Below are 18,938 nucleotides of genomic sequence, written 5' to 3'. Positions count from 1 at the left end.
CATGTCTATTTAAAAATTAATTTTTGTTGGATAATCTTTTCCTTCCCTAGGTGTGCAGAGTGGGACATGGGAGGTAAGGGGTAATTATCTTCAAATTTCCTTTTAACCAGATCCTGTCACCACTTAGAAATCTCTTCCATCTACTCTTGTCATATGGCTCAATTAATCACACCACAGTCCAGACCTTGACTCAACTTACAACTCCATCACAGCTAAGTGGCAAGCCAGGAATTAGAAAAGAAGAATTGTACCTGAACTTTAGCTCAACAGTCAAGACTTCAAGCTCTGGAAACTGAAAGTTTGGCTTTCAATCTCAACTCTCCTGCGTAACCTCAAGCAAATCCTGAACTTCTCTGTCCTCCAGTTTCCTCTTCTGAAAACAAAGATAATAACACGTGAAAAATGTAGCATAGTGATTTACCAGATTACATCTACTGGTTAAAATCACACCTCTTCTCACTTCCAACCTTCAGTCCATGCAATCCTGGAGGTATGTAAATTCTTCCCTCAATGTTGCAGTGAAAATATCACTCAATTTAGTCAGGAACCATGCAATTGCAAATAACAGAATCCTGACTCAAAATGGTTTAAACAAAACTGGCATTTATTGAGAAAAGCCAGGAACACAACAACGTCAGCGGCATTTCTGTGTATTTATCTGTCTCTCTCTCTCTGCTTTTATGTGTGTCTCTGTCAGCCTCATTTTCCGATCTGCTCTCTCTTTGATGTGTCAGAGATACCCACTATCAACTCCAGGCTTAAATCCTTGCAAGTTCACAAGCACTAGAGGAAAGAGAGTTAATTTTTTCCATTAGCTCCATCAAGTCCCAGGAGGGTCTCCCATTGGAACATCTTGGTGACATACCTATGCTGAAAGCAATGACTGTCGCAAAGAGGACAGAATGATCCTAGGGGGCTGAGATGATGGAATCAACCCCACTCAAGGATGTGAATAAAGATGAGAGCCAGAGTCGTCCCCCAAAGGAAACTGACCCTATCCCATTGTCTCTGCCTGGTGACTTTTCCTTGAAACAGCTAGCATTCTCTGGCCCAGTCCCCAAAGCCATCCCTGTAAAGGAAAGGTGTAAGAGAAGGGCTTACAATGGGTGAGCAGAATCACAGAACACCAGAATGATAGAATTGGGGAGAATCTGCAAAGTCACTATGTGCAACCCCTTCATCTCACTGATGAGAAAACTGTGCCTCAGAGAGGGGAAGGGCTCACCTGAGACTACCCGGCTGAGTAGTGACAGAGGCAAGAGAAAACCACAATATCAGGGCATCTATGCCAGTGCTGCTTTCTGTTTTTATTTTCCCCCTATCCAAGTACACCAACTAAAATTTGCCTGTATCAGCCCTGTGAGAAGTGTCCGTCTGGATAGGGGCAGTAACTATAAGTACACTCCCATGATACTTGTTGAACCTCAACCAGGGATGAAGAGAAGACCCAAAGAAGCCTAATCCATTGCATTCAACGCTTGGGGTGCAGCATCCATGTTTTCCCTGACGATTGTGATAAGGGAGAGTGGAGGCTTCCATAAGCGCATGTGGTTACTCTCACCTCCTAGGGGAGGGGCAACGTGATCCACTTTTGAGAACATCACAAGGGTGGCAAAGGGGGGTTCTCTGAACTTTTCCTTTCTGGCCATGTCCTGCCAATTGGATCACGAAGATTTCCAGAAAGAGAAAAGGGCTGCAATTTCCTATCTGGCTAAGCCTAGCAAGGAATGGACTATAGTGAACCTGGCAGCTAGGGCTTTACTTACAAAAATTCAGCTATATGTACCCAACAGAGAGGGAAGACATTACAGTGTCAATGACTCTGCAATTTTTCCCTAAATGAATGCTTGCCCCAGAGTGCCTGTGAAAGGGTTACAGGGGTTTCAAACAACTCCTTCACAGGGAGCTTAATCCAAGACAACACAGATGTTTTTAATGCTGACAGAAAAACTGGCTGGGCTGAACTCAGCAAGAAACATGGCTAGTTTCCATTGGCATTTGGAGGTAAATTTGGCTATAGAAGATATCTGCTTTAAATACTGACTTTGAACTTCTACATAAGATGTGACTTCACTATGAAACTGACTTTAAGGAGAACATGTCAAAGGCAGGAAAATTAACTAATAATAACAACAGTTAACTTTCATATAGCACTGTTCTAAGCATTTCTATATATATATATATATATTAATTCATTTTATCCTCAAATTAACCCTAAGAAGTAGGAAGGCAGATATTTTTATGACCCCCAGTAAATAGATGAAGGAACTAAGACTTGCCCAAAGGCACACAGCTAATAAATGGCAGGATAGCACTAGGATATTAAGATATGACTTTGTATTTCACTCTCCCTACTACAGGTTCATTTTTCCTTTCCAAGCTCAATAGAGTAGCCAAGTGTATCTTTGTGTGCCAGAGTTAAAGGTACTGGCTAGACAGAGAAGAAAACTTCCTTCCTGGCTTTCTATTTATTTATTTATTTTTTTTACAAGAAATGAGTGGAGGTAGATATTTCTCCAAAATGATGACAAAAATGAAATATTTTGGGGTTTTCACAAAGACTTGATCTGTGCCTGGTGGTTCTCAGTGACTGAGGTGGGTCACTAAACAGAGAAGGCTTTCTTTGCCCTTGAGAACCTCAGTGCCATGCCCAATCAAGATTGGCACAGAAACCCTCAAGATGTTTTATCAGGGAACATTGGGGATAAGACCTACGTGGTAACCTGTGTGGGCTAAAAACAAGTAGACCTTTTCCTGAAGATGCTGCCCTGAATCAGATACCCTGGGCCTGACCCTGTGGGTAGAGATGAGAGTGGAAGAAGCTCCAGTAAACACTGAGATTGAATTTTCTCCTACTGAAGATTAAACTTGATTTAGAAAGTGAAAAGAGTGTGACATTTCTTGCCCTGTGGTGTTGTGAAATAAAATGCATCCTTGCTACTTAGATAAGGAGAAAATTCCTGAGAGAGGTGACTAGAGTTGACCTTGTTAAGAAAGGAGTGGAGAGTAGGTCTTGGAGAGGTGAAGAAGGTGATAAAACAATTAGACCTGCACACAGATAACATTCCTGAACAAGGCAAGATAAGAGAACAAAGGCATATCCTTGCCTGACTAGAGATAGGAGAACAAAGCAGAGACCACTGTGGGTGGCCTCCAGAGAGAGAGTGATGGGTAGAGGTGGGAGAGAAATGTGGAGGCAAAGGGCTTACGCGCATATGACCAGCTTGCTGTTTTAAATCAATCTGCGTGTTTGGTGCCTTTTTCCCCACCATGGCTATACTGAACATAGGTAGGGAGTTTGAGTTCATCAGGCCATTCAAACCAAGTTTGTGTCGCCACCCTGAGGACTGTGATAGGTGACAAGACCCTCTATGACCACATATTCCGTGTCTCAATAGGAATGATGCACGCTAGGCTGGGAGGGCAACTGAAGGACTGGTGGGATGGGGAACACACCAGAGATGGCTGGTGAATGGGCTCAGGGACTGGCAAAAAAAAGACCAGATCCAGAGCCCAGTGAGCACAGCACAACCCCACCGGAGTTCCATCAGGTGTTGCCAGTTTGGAGACGAGGGAAGAGGAGCAGGGAGACTCCAGGCTTAGTCTCAGTCTTAAGGGAAATAGGTAAGATGGTAGGGGATGGAAGAGAAGGGGAAGCAATGGAGCCCAGAACTTCCAGGGACACACGTGAGAAGGGGACAAGAAGGGAGTTGACCCTAGAGGCACCCCAATACTCAGGGCTGATGCAGAATCTACTGGAAACCAGGTCTAGCAGACAACATCACTTTCAATATGCAAAAAATATGCAAAAATCACAACTTTCAATATGTGCTTTTGGGGAGAAGGGCCATGACAGCAATTTTGCTGATAAGCCTGGGCTCAGGATCACTATTCCTGAGCTCAAATCCCTATTCCAAAACTCACAACTGCCTCTATTTTAATATTCAAAATCTGAAAACAACCCAAGGCCCATCAGCAGGTGGATGGATGGACAGAGTGTAGCTTATCCATACAATGGAATACGATTTAAAGGAATGAATTATTGATACACTCAACATGAAGTGAATACAGCCAGACAAAAAGAGGAAGTACTTTAGATGGCCATTTATATAAAATTCTCAAAAATGCAAACTAATCTATAGTGACAGAAAGCCAAGCAGTGGTTACCTGGGAGAAGGGTCATGGTGGGGTGGGATTCCAAAGGCAGGAGGAAGTTTGGGTTGGGGGGGGGGGCAGTGGGAGAAATGTTCATTCTCTTGATTGTGGCGATGACTGTGTGGATTAATATGTCAAAATTTATCAAATTGTAAAGTATGTACACTTTGTTGTTTATTTCACTCCATTGTGGGACCTTGAGGCCACTTAGGGAAACTTGGTAAAAGGATAGACAATGTTATAATCACTTTACGGAAAGGCTAACACCATTTTGTCACAGTTTTCAAGACATCATTCATCTCTAAAAGGGGCCCAAACTGTTCTTTATCATGAGAATCTTTTTTAATCACAAAATTTCCTTCAGCAAACACCCTTTGAATGCCCCATCCACCAAATATTAGGTAGGTGACCTAAGTTTGCCTAAGTTGCTATCCTCGGGGGCTCACACTACTTCTCACACTTGTCATGTTCGGTTTATTGCATGTCAATGATGCCGCAATAAAGTTTCTTAAAATGTGTCCCGGTTTAGTTGATAAATCATATGATTTCCCTGTTATTATAGGACCTAGAACCTAGTGGGTGCTCCTTTGATATTGGGTATTAGTTGTGGGGTTACTGTTAAAATATTGGTATTGGTATAATCCTACCTGCCCCATCATAAAGGCCAGGAACGAAGCCAGCTCTGCTCTGTGGAGAGGCCTGGACAATAGGTCTAAGAGTGGGAACTGGGGAGGCAGTCTAGTTTGGGAGATAAGAGTGTGGATTTGGGGATGGACAAAACTGGGGTAAAATCCTAGCTCTGCCATTTACTAGCTGTATGACCGTGCTCAAGGTCAGATTCCCCAGCCATTCACAGGGTCATGCATAGCCCATAGGATGACTTTGTGAAAAGTAGAGACCTGTACCCTGACACAGTGAGCAATAGCAGTTTTGAAAAGAAAACAAATAAAAGACAAAGGTCTGGGCAAAGAAGAAGATGCTGAGAAGCGGCTGTTTAGTCCCTGGGAATGGAAGGGAACTGCTAAGTCCAAGTGTGCCACAGTGCCAGCTCCGAGTACCAGCCTCTCTGCTGAACCAAGAGGATTAATGCACTTGGTTCTGTTTTCAGGATGAAATCTTAATGGGGAAAAAAGTGTGAAGACTCTTTGTCTTTTAAAAAAAATTTTCTAGCCTAATGTGTTACTCTCTCCAAGTGAGTTGCTAATGGAACTATCCAATGAGCCGCAGCAGGAATTAGCACAACTGTCAAAAATGCTTAGAAACAAGAACAGCCCTCTATCAATGAGGATGTCCTGTCCTTGAAGAGTGGCTCTTCTTGGGGCCAAAGGTTGATGGTATGGGATGGTAAGTTATCTGGTCCCATTAAGGAAGAAGCAAACAGAAAACCAGGCAAAGTTGTTTGCAGAAAGCAGCAGAGGCAGGGCTAAGCTGACCTTCTGAGGTCACACTCTTTGCAAAACCCTTTTCTTAGGAATTGTCTTGTCCATGGACTGCAAGCAGTCAAGGTATAATTTTCAAAAATTTAAAAACATACTTCTCATATAAATAGTGAACACATATCAAAGTTGTATTTAACATATCAATGAAGGGGCCAACAGGATGACAAAGCTGGTTCAAAGGAGAATATAAAGATGATAGGTATATAGCTAGATGGATAGGACAGCTTGTTGCTGAAAAAAGATTGCTGTTAGAATCTAAACTGGTTAATGTCCTATAAGGCAATAAAATTATAACAGTTGGGGTTACTTTTCTACTGAACATAATTCATTTGCATCTCTATCAGACAAAAACAATTTTTACCTTGTCAGCAGATCAAAGATACATTTCCCTAGAACAGGGGTTGGTACACTATGGCTTGTGGGCTAAATCTTCCATGCTCAGTGTTCCTATAAAGTTTTATTGGATACAGCCACGCGGATTTGTTTACGCATTGTCTGTGGCTGCTTTCACATTACAACAGACAGAGACTGAATGGCCCGAAAAGTCTAAAATATTTATTATCTTGCTCTTTACCAAAAAAGTTTGCCAACTCTTACCCCAGGGTCAAATAACCTTAGGTAGGCTCGTTAACCAGTGCTCTAGCATGACGATGAAAGGATAAGCAGGAATCCTTGACCTTTATTTCCAAACTTTAGATACATGTTTTTAACAAGGCTAACTGCTCTTTGAGATAAGTGTAATTTCCACCCCTGGAATTGTGGCTGAGGAAATCCATGGCTTTCCTTGTGGAAGGGTTTATGTCAACTACCGTATTTCCCATGCAGAAAAAAATAGAAGGTGAAATGCTTAGCAGGAAGAGTGAAATGTCCTGGGGACTCTCCTCTGCTCACAGATTCACCCTTTTGGCTCTCTTTTTCATTTGGTCAGACCCTGCCAACCCAGCACTGAGCTCTGGATTTGACCCTATGTCTGTCCAAGATGACAGCTTCTTCCTAAAAGACCTGGGGCTCTGTCTGAGAGAGTCCTACATGAAAGCAAGAGGTGAACAACAAGAATGTTCATCACAGAATTATTTCATGGCAACAAAGTAGAAGTTATATAAATGTTCAGTGATAAGTCATGCTTGAATAAAAATGGTTCAAATTTAGTCATATACTGAATACTTTGCAGTCATTAAAAACAGGTGATAAAGCTGTTTATTTGTTGATAAGGAAGGATGTCTGTTATATATTGTTGAAAGAATAAAGCTAGTCCCAAATAGCATGTGCAATATGATTTTTTTAAAAAATACATATGTGCAAAGAGAAAAAAGTATAAGGGTAGATACCAAGATGATAACAGCAGTTATCACTGGATGGTGAGTTTTTAATTTCCCTAATTTTTCTATAATGGGTATGAATGACTTGTATAATAAACAAGCATTAAGAAGTATTTGAAAAGACTTTCTTCATAGGAAGCCATGGATATGAGGCCTTTAGAGAGGATGACATGATTTTGCTTCACAATACATAAATCTGTGTCAATATAAAACTGTTTATAGGAAGGATATAGTATAAACCCTTCTCTCAAAGGGTCTAGTGCATCCATATCATTAGAAACCATTTCATAAGGGGGTAAATACTTCCCCAGAGAGAGGCCAAGCAGAGAATAAGAAAAAGAACAAGGATGCATGTGCCTGCTAAGGCAAAGACCCATGAGTCAAATTAGCTCCTGTTTCAGAACAACTTTGACTCAAGTTAAGATTCAAATCATCTGACCCAATTATAACTTCACAGAGTAGCATGTAGACCAACCCAGATGACCTTCTACCTAAAGAAGATCCCATATAAACTGGTACCTTTTTAGGGTGAACAAACATTAATATTCTCCCTTTTTTTCTTCCCTCTCTCCCGTGTTTTTCTTGGCCTGCTCCAGGCATTCTACATCTTGCAATATGCCAGGTATTGCAAAGGCAGAGAGATTATGGCCATCAACCCCAAACTACTTGGACCTGTTGGCCACTTACAATCTGTTCCAAAGATCAATTCATTCTGCCAAAACTCTTTTAATAAGAGTTTTCTGTTTTTACAAAACAACAAAATATAAAATGACATGGCATGACAAGATATGTATTTAACACATGCTCAACCGCATGCATTTTAAAATTTAAATACAGGAAATAAGTGTCTGATTCGTAGTGAATGGTACTTCAGAATGGGACCACCGACCCCCCTCCCTGCTCCCCCACTTTCAAGAGAATAAAATAAAATAAGTATAGAGATGACAGTCCCATTTCTTTTCGGGTTAAAGAGTACATTTCAAACAGAAGAGGAAAAGGTAGCAGAAAATGGGAATTGTGGAACAAACCTTTTAAATTTTATTAAGATATGGATACTGATGTCTTTCTCATTTTTCATATAAAAAGAAACACTGAGTAGGACAGATATAACACAATAGGCGTGAGTTGAACAAAAGTTCGTAGGGAAGAATTTTACTAGGTTCTGATAGCTTCCGGTGGTAAATTTGTAGGGAGACGTACTAAATCAAGAGGCTGTAGTATTTAAATAGACAAAGGGGGAAAGAATTACACACATACACAATTAAAGATGTTTCAGCAATTTACTTTTAAAAACGCTAGTTGATTTATTCATATTGCTGTACTAGTATATTTAAAATCCTCCTTGACAGGGTCATGGGGACTGTCTCCTAAGGAATCATTCCACGATGGAAGTCTGTGACCAGAAATGTTTTTTACAACATGACATTGGTTTTCAATGAATTAATTGCAAATTTCTAAAATTTTGAGATATACTAAGTTATTCGTGTTAGGAAATGAACAGGAAAATGTAATTATTTTCCCCTCAAATAATATTTGAGGTCTGAGAAGGAACTATGAGCTATGTCATATTTCTTGTATCTTTCTGACAGTTTGTAATTACTTTTAATGCTGCTGTTCCCTAAATTATTAATGCTAATCTATCATGACAGGGACTGAAGAGAACCGGTGATTATATGTCTTTTTACTAGCAAGGCTGGCTTTAAATAAATGTCTTAATCACAGGAAAATAGAACAGTAGTTACTTTAAAGGAAATAGACACACCTTCTTCAGGGTCCCTCCCATCTCTTAAAATAAAATAAATGCACACTAACAGTAGTTGGAAAAGGGATGACTAGAATCTATGCAATAATCTCTGAAAGTGACACTATGCAAAGCCATCCAGTGAGTCACACACTCACAGATTTATGAGGGGTTTTAAAATCTCACCAGCTGCAATTTGTTTTTCAATATGGCTACCTGGTTTTTGCTTGAATATCTTCAGAATGACAGCAAACTTACTCTCTCTCAAGCACTCCTCTCTTCCTTACTTTGAATCAAAACTTTGCTTCCTGTAAATTTTATCCATTGGTCATCTATCTGTCTCTTAGAAGCATATAGGAAGACAAGTCTTCTCACCCAGTATTTTCTTGGCAACTTTTCAGATATCTGAATGTAACCACTGTATTTTCTGGGTCTTCTAATTGCTAAGCTAAACATACTGGATTCCCTTAATAAGCTCCATTAAATGAGAGTCCCTCTGTTTTATTCACCACTTTGTCTCTAGGTCCCAACAGAAGGCCCAGACACCATAGAAATTCAATAAACAATAGTTGAAGGAATAAATTTAAAAGTCTCTTCATTGCCTCTGGTTTGCCATATTTTTCAGTTCTGATGACCTATAATCTTGACTGCTCTCCTCTAATCTTTGGCCAATCCCACTCCAAACTCCTCTCTTTTAGAAGATGATCTTCTCTTAATTCACTGAAAAGAAGGGGACTTCTCCAATTCCCTGCCTCATACTTATATCCATTTCATTTTCTTTTGTTTCAAAGACGTAAGTTCCTAAGACTCTCTAAGGCTCATGCTGCCATCTTGACCCTTCTCCCTCCACATCTTCCATCAGTTGTTTTTCTGCCCTTCCTCCTTTCATCTCTTCACAAGCGCCCCTTCAGTTTACCAGTATGCTCTAGTTACATCTTAAAGACTAAGCCTTCCCTCCATCTTGCCTTCCCCTCAAAACAGTATCACCATTTTTGTAACTGCCAACATCTGCAATACATTTCTAGAGATATATTTTAATGTCTCCTCTATAAAATTATGAAACATTTCATTGCTGATAAGAAACACACTGGCAGAACTTTTATGATCTAAGTTCTTTTGGAAAAATAATATTAAAACTCGCCTCCCACCTCACTCTTTAAAATTCACTGTTAAAATTAGAAAACACCAGATCCATATCTAACTTTAATTTGTAGCTTGGATTAATACAATCAGAAATCAAGCCCTGAAAATATAGTCTGTGGTTGTTATCAGCATCTCTGAACACATCCTCATGTTTTACATTCATTAGATTGCCAACAAAAGGCTCCTGTGGCTCACCATTTCTACACGGTCAATTGAACATGGGTGCTTCTTTAGAGCAAGAGGTTATGTTAGAGAATCAGAGCCACAAAGTATTTGACAATAATTATTATTTGGGGGGCGGAGTGTGTGTATCAGCTGAGAATGAAACCTGGGTCTCCCACATGGTAGGTGAAATTCTATCACTGCACCACCCATGCACTCCATTTTGACAAAAATTAAAACTCTAAAAGTTTTAAGACTATAAGGCTTTCATTAAGCACTGGACTAATTACTTGATGCGCATTATTTTCTTGGTCCATTTTACAGATGAGAAAGCTACAGTTTCAAGGTCAAGCAACACACCTTAAGGCAACGTAATCCACAAGAAACAGAGTGGTAATTCAAATATTAACTCTCTAACAAATGCTCTTAACAACAGCACCATTCCACTCCCTTACATATTATTTAAACTCATTCCTTCATATTAAGAATTAGGACAAAGAAATGTGGTGAGGTGAGTGTCTCTGTGCAAGGTCTCACAGAGCCTTGTGTTAATAACAAGAGCCTCGGTGGGCTCCCATCAACTCAGTTTCTTTTTCAGGGTCCACTCTCCCATGGAAGCCACTGAAGCTCTGACTGGGGGAACTGTGGGTATGGTCAGAAGTGTTAGAAACTGAGGTTAAAAGAATAGGAAAGAGAATGGGCAGCAGTGGAGTCCTCTTTATTTACCCAGTTCCTTCAGCTCTGCTTCCCATACATAGGAAGCAGTAAAAAACTACATGAAAATCTCTGATGCATCAGCATTTCCTCCTACAAGAATTGCTTTAACAGTAGCCTCTATAGTCAGGAGATGCAACAGTGGAAGAAAGGACACAAAAAGTGTCTTGGTAATGGAGAGGAGTCCTTCATGTAATCCCCAACCTGAAAAGTACGGAATTCATTTCCTAACCAAAACAACAAATACATAAAACTCTTGAAATATCTACCAAGTCCATACCTCTGCCAAAGTTACTGAAAACTTTTCTGTCAGAGTTACATAAGCAGAAGACATTTTTGCAGAACACATTTGCATTTGAAAGCCCCAACACATCGTAAATGTGCAATGATGTATAGATCTGTGCAGTAGCAATTAGGAACAGAAATAACCAGCAGCACTGAATTAGATTTGATGAGGTTTCAGTGTTAAGGCAGTCGCTTCCTTTACATGACTAATCCTTACTCATCATTGGGTTTTAAATTACTTGTTGCTTCCTCCAGGAAGTTTTCCCAAATCCTCAAAGTCAAGGCTAAGTGCCCATGCTATGAGTGTCTTTTGCATTTCTCCCTATCATAGTGTTCCTCACTCCACATCAGCCTTACCAGTTTATGTTCCCATCTTTCCCACTAGATGAGGCTCTGAGAAAGCTGGACCATGTCTCTTAACATCCCTGCAACCTTGTATGTCTCACAACATCTGCCACAAATTTGTGGCTCAATAAACATTTTGAGTGGACTAAGAATAAATAGAAGTGGAACGTGGGGCAATTGCTTCCACAAAAAGTGAAAAATCCTCCCAACTCTTAATATCAGTTCCAATTGCAGAATGTCCCAAGACCAGGACGTGATATGGTAAGTGATGGAATAGTACTGAGTCAGAAATATAGAACCCTGAAGAAGGAAAAAAAACAGGTACAGACCGTGATGATGTCATCACACCTTCTTCTAGACAAGGACTCGAGTCAAACTCTCTTCATGGAGGAACGGGTAATTGTATAACAACTATGATCTGGTATGTGCCTGACTGATCACTGGTATCCATCCATCTTCCCACCTGTCCATATATCTATTATCTATCCGTGTATCTGTCAATCGCCCAGCTAGCTATCCATCCATTCGTCTTCCTGTTATCTATCAATAGTCTGCCTCTCTAGCTATCCATCCACCCGTCCATCCATCCATCCTTCTTTCCATCTGTGGTAGGAAGAACTCTAAAGATGCTCCCTCCACCCCCCACCAAAGTTTCTGTTCTCTGGTTATTCAAACACTGGTACTGCTGTGAAGGGAATTTGCACATGTAATAAAGGTTACTAACCAGCAGCCCTTAAAATAGGAAGATTATTTTAGATTATTTTGGACTATCTGGATGTATTATCACAAAAGCCCTTAAAAGCAGAAGAGGATGGCAGAAGAGTCAGACAGATATGGCAAGAGAGGAAGCAAGAGAGATGAGGGAAAAGTAAAAGTCCAGAGAGATGCAAAGCTTGAGAGAGACTTGAGGGGCACAAGAAATGAGAAGGGATGCAGGCAGCTTCCAGGAGCAAAGACCTGCCCCTGCTGACAGCTAGTAAGGAAGCAAGCTTCTCAGTCCTACAACCATAAGGAACTGAATGAGCCTGGAAGTGGATTCATCCCCAGAACCTTTATTTCAGCCTCATGAACTTTATTTCAGCCTCATGAAACCCAAAGCAGAAAAACCAGCCTCTTCCATCAGACCTTTGTCCTACAAGACTATGAGATTAAAAATTTGCATAGTTTTAAACCACAAAGTTTGTAGTGATTTGCTACAACAACAGTAGAAAATTAACACACCATCCATTAACTTAACCATCTCTCTATTAGGTATTTATCTATTATCATTATACCTATCATCTGTTTTTGTCCTATTCATCTGTCCACCCATCCATCCATCCTGCTTGTTGCCTGCACCGACTCAGTTCTGTCGTTAGCAGCCTTCTCTCCCTGACCTCCCACCACTACTCACAACCACACATTCTCTCCCCATAGGAAAGGCTAAAGACAACCATCAGAAAGTATAATGGTGTGACAGACCATGAGCCGTGGAAACCTCTCCAGCTTGCACTTTCCAAGGTATCCTAGCCCCTCACCATAGTCTTAACTCTGCTTCTCCCCCTGCCACTGCCTTCTGCCTTAACCTTCACCTGAGCAGCCTGCTCAGGTCTTGGTCTTAATTCCACCCTGAGATGCTCAACTTCAACCATCAGGTAAGTCTCCACCACCTCCTTAACCAGTAATAGTACCCCAAGGCCTCAGCTGAGGTAGGACCTCAGAAAATCATCAGGACATGACACCACTGGAAAGAACAGCAACGTGAAGGGAAATGAACCTCTATGAATGGGATCAGTTTTGTTCTCATGAATCCTTCTCTGTTTATAAAGACCTAATTTCAAATAATTCCTTCAACTATTAATAAGAGATACACAAGGCAAGAAACTGTCATTATAGTCACTATTCTGGTAAAAGAATCATCCCCCTTATAGCACAGAGCCAGCATAGGGCCATAGTATCCCACAGCTGGGATACATTACCTCCCATAGTTGCACTTAGGCAATATTTCTTTATGAAAGGTACTATACTGTCCTTCCAAAATGACAGACCAGAACCAAAATGGCCATATAAATCTAACTTCATGGAGGAAGACTCCATTTTACCAACTGAAGCACTTAGAAATAAAGGACTTACATATGTTGCTTGCCATAATATTAGATATGAAAATTTATGCAAATATATAAATGTATATAGATGCTTGTATTAAAATATATATGTGTATGTATTATTTTTTTATAAATGTTTAACCCTTGCTTCTTGCCAGGCATCAGACATATATACTTCTGCACATATTCTCCCCTTTAATCCTTGCAAGAATTCTATGAAATAGACCCTTCTGTTACCTCCATATTATAGGGACAAGGTTAAGAAACTTATCTGAGGTCAGGTAGCCAAAACATCACAGAGCTGGGACATGAACCCAGGAAGTCTAAACCCAAGGGTTGAGCTCTCAGCTTCTCACCACATTTTATTCACATCACAGTGAGGGCTGCTGTGAAGTGGTAGAAGAAGCATCTTTGCCCCTTGGATGTGTCCTCTGAGGCTCCATCCAGCTCCAGTGGTCTACAGTTTACTGGAGCAGCCCCTCTAATTTGGTCTCTTTGACCATAGGACAGGAAATGGGTGCTCAGTTAGCATATATTCTCTCCTTTCCCTTTTCTCACTAACCTCCTGATGTCACACACCATCATCCTTCCCTTTTCCTAAAGATCATTTAACACCCCATTTAGTTTCCCTTCGTATTGCTCCTCTTTCCAATGGTGTCATCAAAGTTGCAGTTTTCAAGGTGACTGCTGTGCACCAAGGATCTTGGAGGCAAAGCATGTCAGGCTCAAGAGAGCACTCAGCCAGCATCGTGGTCTGGGAGCAAATGCAGTGAGACCAACAGAAAGAATTCAACGTAGTGAGAGACATTCAGGTTGACCAGTTGTCTGCCAAGGAGCAACCTCACTGAAAATACTGTAGCCAACACTGTTGCTTTTGGCAACATCCTTCCAGAATCTTCCACCTCAACCCCCAAACCACTAGGGAAGCAGTATGGCAGGATGTCAGGAGACTAAACACATTTCATCAAAATTGCCAACTGCAATCAACAGTGAGTTCCTAGAGGGCTGGGTTGCAATGCATTGGAAGACAGGTCTCAGCTCAGCAGGAAGGATTGTTGATCAATTAGTTATATCTGCCATTGGCAGAGGATAGAAAAGAGGCCCCTGGCTTGCTGCCTTTTCACAGGCCCTTGGCAAGAGGCTGTGCAGCTAAACCAGGCAATGTTCAGATCTCAGGCTTTCCATCTACTAGCCATATACTGCTGGGCAGTTACATAAACTTTTTGAGTATCAGATCAAACAGAATAGTCATGGGAATAAAGACTTACATGTTTGCGAAATGCTTAGTAAAGACACACAAATTTGTCAGCTGTTTATCATGAGGTTTTGCTGATAGAAACCAGAGCAAGAAGCACTGCTAAATATAGCAGGTGGGACAGATTTCCTTTTGCCCACCCCCTTGGATTGGGACAGAGGTCATGACTGGCAGTCATAGACCAAATTTTGTCTTCAGTCCTGTTTTATTTGGCCCATGATTTTTGTCTTGCACAGCACCTAAATAATTTTGGCATTAGGTTGTAGCTGACTTCATATTTCTAAAAATCCACATTTCTCACTTATTTTAAAGTATGGCCTGAAACATTGACCCCTTTCCCACACAGCAACAAGCTGCTGGAGCTTGCTTAGTAGCTGCCCACTTTGGATGGGTCCTAAGTTCTTTTTCCTTTCCTTTTCCCACTGGGACACATGTCACATATTCAGAAGAGGACATAAAATGTATGTTCAGTTTAAAGAATAATTATAAGGCCAACATCCATGTAAACAAGACCCAGGTCAAGGGATAGAATCCTGCCAACACCTCTAGGAAGCTGATGGGTCACTTCCAAACCCAGCCTCTGGGGATTGGTCACCACTGTCCTGAGCTTTGCAATCATCGTGTTCTTGCTTTTCATTATACTTTTACCATGTAAGTATGCATCTCTAACTGTGTAGTTTTGCCTGTTAGGAGAACTGCATATAAATGGGATTGTATCAAATATCTTCTTTTGGGTCCAGCTACCCTTGCTCAAGTATTATGGTTGGAAGCTTCACCCAGGTTGATGAGTTTCATTTATTTTCATTGCTGCATGGGTCATGTACTCTTCAGTTTCACTCCCTGTCATCTCTCCACCTGGTCCTATTATAAGCATTTAGATTTGTGCTTTTATATCGGGACATATGGCTCCCCCGATGCAGAGAAATAATTACCATTTTAAGCATGTTCCACTCTCCAGCGACTCAAACAAGATTTCCAGCTTGTCCTATAGCCCCACTGTGAGCTAAGTTTGCTGATATCTCCCACAAGGCTTACACCTAAGGAGGCTCAGACAGTACAGTTCCTCCTCCATGTCCTTTCTCTACTCCCAGTGACCTCCAGCCCTTCTGTCATGGGCCCAGAAGCTAAGGCTAGACTGCCTTGCATGTAGCAGTCCTTTCTTCCCAATAAGACATTAAAAGATTGTTAAGCCAGAGTCCAGGTCATCCCTCCAGCCATATGCCAAGGGGCTTGTAGGAGCCACATCCTTGACTGTTTATCATTACCTGGACTTTATGAGCCTTTGTCCAGCTCTCCTTTGTGCCGACAGCACCTCTGCCAACTCAATTTGAATTAATTTGTCAAGCAAATTTTGTAAGATAATATATCAGCTGTGTTACTGAAATAAGATCTATGACTTCTACTATGATCCTTTCATCTTCTAATTTAGCCATTCTATCAATAAAAGCAATCAAGTTTTCCTGGAAAATTTTTCTTTATAAATCAGCTTTATGGGCCACGCATGGGTTCACATTCTTCTTGATGTTTATGGATTTTCATTCCTAATATCTATTGCATTGTTTTACTACAGTGAAAGGGAGGCATCTGAGACAATGAGAATGGGAGTGATTTCCAACATAATCCTGGCTATAAAAGTTAGGCTCAGAGTTTCAGATATGCTGAATAAGCTGATTCTACCAACCCTCTGTAGGGAGTAGCGGGCAAAGTCCCAAAGCCTCTGAGGTTGACAGATAAGGACCTTTGACCAACTGTCCCAAACCAGCCTCCTTAGTCTCATCCCTCGCACACATGAATGACAACGTAAGGTTCTGGTGTGTCATAATCATTAATCCTCTTTTTTCCTCAGTCTGAAATGCCCCAATATTTTGATTGTGAGTGACAGAAAGCAATTACATAATTTGGCTTAAGAACAAAACTTACTGGATAATGTAATTTTAGAAGTCCAGAGATAGCACAGACTACTGCCTTCAGATATAGCTTGATCAAGACTCCAACAAAAATATACTGGTGGCCTGATTTCATTCTCTCTCTCTCTCTCTCTCTCTCTCTCTCTCACATACTCACTCCCTTCCCCCACCCAACCCCTTCTCTGCATTCTGGCCTACAGTCACGTAAATGGTTGTAGTTGTTCCAATATTTACATCATCTCACTTACAATCCTAAAGGATGGGAAGTCTCTGTGATAGATCGGATGATTTTTCTAAACTCTTCACTCCCTCCATGTTATGGAATTATACATCTATGCCAGTAGTTCTCCCCTTGGGCAGTTTTGCTTCCCTTGGACATTTGGCAATATCTGGAGACATTTCTGATTGTCACAAACTGAGGGTGGGCAGGACTACTGGCATCTAGTGGGTAGAGACCAGAAATGCTGCCAAATATCCTACAATGCACACAGCAGCCCCTACCACAAAGAATGACCCCACCCTGATTGTCAATAGTGCCAAAGTGAAGCATCCTTCTCTGTCCTTTGCTAATGAATGAGCAGTGGAATATTCTTCTCCCCACCATTGATGGTAGGTGTAATCACGTGACTTGCTTGGAATTGAAGCAGCCATGACCCAAGCAGAGACTTTGAGTGTGCTTACAAGACTTGGCTTTGTGCCTGCATTCCTGCAAGCTACCATGTGAGGAATGTGCCCTAGGCAGATTAGTTCCAGGAAGAAGACAGAGAAGACCTGATCCTGATCTGTAGTTTGAAGTAAATACTTATCCTTCTCCCTCAGCTGATCCACAGACCCATGAATTAAAAAAAAAAAATAGATGTTTATTGTGGTATGCTATTGAAATCTTGGGGCTGCTTGTCACACAGCATTATTGCAGTAATAACTAATGAATACAGGCTTTTTCACGAAAGTTCCAGATTAATCCTAACTGTACCTGACTCGGTTGTCTTCCTATGAACAAATCACTGTTTAGAGGTCTTCAAGTGGGGTAGAATTTCTATCTGAATGCTAAGTACAAATCTTGATTTAGGTGTCAAGATTGAACTATTGTCATATTTGTGATCTCCTCTTTCAGGACAAATTGCTGGACAGCTGAACTGATGTGCCTTGGGCTTGAATCCTCAGGTTGTTCCTCTGCATAGAACCAAAGGAATTTACTTTTGAGAGTTCAACCGCAGCTTTCTTTAACGCTCCTTTCATAGTCAATGTCACCCCTGGCTTTATCACCCAGGAATGCTCATTTTAAAGCTTAAAGCAGATAATTTCTGAAACAAGATGCAAATAGTGTCTCAAAGAAAAAGAAATCACCTCAATGCTGAGCTTTCCCTGGTGCAGCAGGATTTCAAGGCGGGCCATTTCGATTATTTAATATTCACTTCATCTCCACCAGAGGCTGTGAGGCTGAATAGAGATGATGTCTCAGGATTGTTTAACATAACTCCGGAATGCATGCCTGAAACGCATTCTGGTTGCTGGAAGCTGTAAGATATAAGAGGCAGAATGGCTCTGTGCTGATGTAACACTTCCTGCTGAATCCCCAAGCTTACCAAGAGTAGGAATTTTAAAGTGCTTGGGCCAAATGTTCATCTACTTGCAATTTAAGGGATATTTAAAAAGTTGTCTAGCTGGTCCCACTATAATTTGAAAGATATATTGGAAAGAAGTATCGGGACTTTGGAGAAGATGTTTTGATCATGAATTAAAATTTCATAACACCACTACAACATGTTTGATGGTACTTTTGTCTGCCTGTGAAGCATTTCCCTTGAGTTCAGCTATGCTATTTGCATTTTTAATATTCATTTGCTTCTCACTCATGCCCAGACTTTCTGACCGTGTTTATATTAGAATCTAAAGAAGGGTATTGGCAGTTCCTGATTGTTTGCTACGATATGCCCCTGAAAGTTGTGTTTAAGCAGATTATTGTGTAAAAATACAAAAATTTCTCTTAGAAACAATCTTGTAAAAGGGTAAAGAGCTCCTGACCCATGATTAGCATCAACAAAATTATAATGAATATGTTGTAAAAGAAATAATCAGCCATAATTTCCACTGGACAATTAATAACTAGAGGAATTGTACTTGTTCTATAAAACTAACATAAACATGCTAACTAGGCAGATTGTTGGCGCACTCTATCTAAACCAAAATATTGACTAATAAGTAACAACAAAGCTTGTTTCTTAAGATTTAGAAGGATGTGGATGGCCTGTTTTGTTTTCAAAGCCTCTTAAGAAACCTAACGCCAGCTTTCTCCCTTTTCAAGTTTCCTAGAGATAGGGATGACACAGAATCACACCTATTGTCTCAGAACCACCTGAACTTCAAAAGTGGCTTTTCCTATGAGGCC

At 40.8% G+C, this 18,938-nt stretch overlaps 2 long non-coding RNA genes across 3 annotated transcripts in view; one reads left to right on the top strand and one right to left on the bottom strand.

Moving 5' to 3' along the window:
• The window catches only part of LOC143659825 (uncharacterized), a 185,716-nt gene extending 182,270 nt beyond the window's left edge, over positions 1–3,446 (bottom strand). Inside the window, exons 1-2 of one of the 2 annotated variants that reach the window (XR_013163769.1) lie at positions 3,210–3,446; positions 252–373 (exon numbers count right to left, since the gene is read on the bottom strand). This is a non-coding gene — a long non-coding RNA (uncharacterized LOC143659825). Of the gene's footprint in view, positions 1–251; positions 374–586; positions 784–3,209 lie in introns of those variants that run through there. The other variant, XR_013163770.1, reaches the window with a different exon arrangement.
• On the top strand, positions 3,401–18,299 carry LOC143659824 (uncharacterized). The gene is made up of 4 exons (XR_013163768.1): positions 3,401–3,624; positions 10,284–10,352; positions 12,720–12,803; positions 17,664–18,299. It is a non-coding gene; the product is annotated as an uncharacterized LOC143659824 (long non-coding RNA).
• Positions 18,300–18,938: the final 639 nt, after the last annotated feature.

The sequence above is a fragment of the Tamandua tetradactyla genome, chromosome 16 (genome assembly GCF_023851605.1).
Source record: "Tamandua tetradactyla isolate mTamTet1 chromosome 16, mTamTet1.pri, whole genome shotgun sequence".
Lineage (NCBI taxonomy): Eukaryota > Metazoa > Chordata > Mammalia > Pilosa > Myrmecophagidae > Tamandua > Tamandua tetradactyla.
The sequence above is the reverse complement of the archived record's forward strand: the minus strand, read 5'-3'. Positions and strand labels throughout refer to the sequence as shown.